We start from the raw sequence: 2,782 nt of genomic DNA, 5'->3' as shown, positions 1-2,782 counted from the left end.
GTTTCCTTTTGAGGACGAAGCCCAACTCTCTTTGAGGTTTCGTTTGTAATGTGGTTTCCTGGCAGTTTTCCCTTCACCAGTTATCCCAATTTCGTGAATATTAATCAGTGCACGCTTCGTGTTCGATTAATTGCCTCTGAGCCTAACTTGCGTTCATGCTTAATGGACGAAGGGCTAACTGGTGTATGTGGTGCCTAATCACGTATTGAAAACCCTAAGTTGATTTTCGATTAGTAAATTGAAATAGGGTTGGATTAAGTGGTTGACTGTTAGGGACGAATTCTCCATAACCTAGGATAAGAGAGTGGCTTCTGAATCAGAGGAAACAACCCATTTTTAATATTAGTAGTTTCGTATTCCATTTTATTTGTTCTGCTCTTTAATTACCAAACAACCAACCCCCCCCCCCATCGTTACTGTTACTGCAAGTATATTATGAACATTTGGCTTGTCACTGCTCGTTGGGAAACGACCTAAGATCACTTCCTAGTTACTGCATTTTCATGTTTATTTGATTCGGGTACGGCCTCAATCAAATTTGGCGCCGTTGCCGGGGAGCAGTGTCCAAAGGTTCATAATAGCTAGCTAGTGTTGTGTGTTTAATCCTTTCGTGTTTTATGTTTAATTGTTAGTATTGTGTTAGTGTTGTTTAGTGTCCTGGTATTTTGTTTAATGTGTGTTCTGTTTCAGTTTTCCCATTAAGCGTTTCCCCTATTTCAGTCTTGGGTGTTTTGCTGTGAAGATTGTGCTTGAAAACAGAGTAGTAGTAGAAATCAGCTTGCGGAAAAACAGAGTAGTAGTAGAAATCAATTAGAGACGGATTTTAGCGACCACCCATGCTGAATTATTTGGGATTTTTTGTTTTAGTAGCTAGGGTTGTTATTTTTGGCTGATTTTTTTTGTGGTAACTTCTTTTAATCCATATTATGTGGGAAAAATAGCTAGAGCCTTTAGTTTGGTCAGATTTGGAAGTTCCAAAAAACTAGCAAATTTTGTGTTTGTCAAAATTTCAAATGGCCATAACTTTTGCTCCGGTTATCAGAATCGCAATTATTATATATGCATTTGGGGTAGAAAAAAATTTCCTACGCCATGGCAGCCCACCATAGGCCGGCTGAGGTCTCCATCGTCCAAAAAAAGCGATTCTGTCAAAAGTTTTTTATTTTTCAAGTTTTATTCACTTATTTTTCTTAACCTACCAATTTTAGCTTTCATAGTTAGACTTTGAATTTTTGTCTGAAATTTTTTGTGCTATCTTCTCATCATTTTATAAGGTTGCTCACAAAATTTCAAGTCATTTGGATATCATTTGAGGGTAGCTGTAGTTCAAACCTACACCTTTATTTACATGACAAGGCAACTAGTTGTGTGCATGCTGAATGTAGTGTATGACCAGAGGCAATCCATCTGACTTACAACCCTTTGATCCTGAGATAGATAGGACATTTCATAGATTAGTTAGGCATCATTTTATACCTTTTGATCATTCTGAGCATTCCATAACTGGTGAATCTGTACATTCTGTTATTGGTGATTTTGAACATCCTGATCTTGAGCATTATAATTTTGAGCATTCTGATTCTGAGCATTCTGATTTTGCACATTCTGAGAACATGACACAACCTCCACCTCGTGAGAGGACTCTAAGGGAAATGGCTGCACCTGATTTCACCTATGAAAGCTTGTGCATCCAATACCCTGATGTGGATGTCCCATATGTTCTTAAAACTGAACTGATTCATTTGCTTCCAAAGTTTCATGGCCTTGCAGGTGAAGACCCGCACAAACATTTGAAAGAATTTCACATTGTCTGCTCCACCATGAAACCCCCAGATGTCCAAGAGGATCACATATTTCTGAAGGCTTTTCCTCATTCATTAGAGGGAGTGGCAAAGGACTGGCTGTATTACCTTGCTCCAAGGTCCATCACGAGCTGGGATGACCTTAAGAGAGTATTCTTAGAAAAAATTTTCCCTGCTTCCAGGACCACAGCCATCAGGAAGGATATCTCAGGTATTAGACAACTCAGTGGAGAGAGCCTGTATGAGTATTAGGAGAGATTTAAGAAACTATGTGCCAGTTGCCCCCACCATCAGATTTCAGAACAACTTCTTCTCCAATATTTTTATGAAGGACTCAGTAATATGGAGAGAAGTATGATAGATGCTGCCAGTGGTGGAGCCCTTGGAGACATGACTCCTGCTGAAGCCAGAAATTTAATTGAGAAGATGGCCTCCAACTCCCAGCAGTTTAGCGCCAGAAATGATGCCATAGTCATTAGAGGAGTGCATGAGGTAGCTACAAACCCATCTGCATCATCTGAAACTAAGAAGCTTGAAGGCAAACTGGATGCGTTGGTCAACTTGGTAACCCAGCTGGCCTTGAATCAGAAATCTGTACCTGTCGCAAGGGTTTGTGGTTTGTGCTCCTCTGTTGACCACCATACAGACCTTTGCCCTTTCATGCAGCAACCTGGAGCAATTAAGCAGCCTGAAGCTTATGCTGCAAATATTTACAATAGACCTCCTCAACCTCAGCAGCAAAATCAACCACAGCAGAGCAATTATGACCTTTCCAGCAACAGATACAACCCTGGATGGAGGAATCACCCTAACCTCAGATGGTCCAACCCTCAGCAACAACAACAGCAGTCTACTCCTTCCTTCCAAAATGCTGCTGGCCCAAGTAGACCATACATTCCTCCACCAATCCAACAACAGCAACAACCCCAGAAACAGCCAACAGTTGAGGCCCCTCCACAACCTTCCCTCGAAGAACTTGT

At 40.9% G+C, this 2,782-nt stretch overlaps 1 non-coding gene across 1 annotated transcript; it reads right to left on the bottom strand.

The window, feature by feature from the left end:
• Positions 1 to 1,991: 1,991 nt before the first annotated feature.
• On the bottom strand, positions 1,992 to 2,098 carry LOC112999882 (small nucleolar RNA R71). The gene has a single exon (XR_003265100.1). It is a non-coding gene; the product is annotated as a small nucleolar RNA R71 (small nucleolar RNA).
• Between the last annotated feature and the right edge of the window lie 684 nt (positions 2,099 to 2,782).

Source organism: Glycine max, chromosome 16 (assembly GCF_000004515.6).
Source record: "Glycine max cultivar Williams 82 chromosome 16, Glycine_max_v4.0, whole genome shotgun sequence".
Lineage (NCBI taxonomy): Eukaryota > Viridiplantae > Streptophyta > Magnoliopsida > Fabales > Fabaceae > Glycine > Glycine max.
The sequence above is the reverse complement of the archived record's forward strand: the minus strand, read 5'-3'. Positions and strand labels throughout refer to the sequence as shown.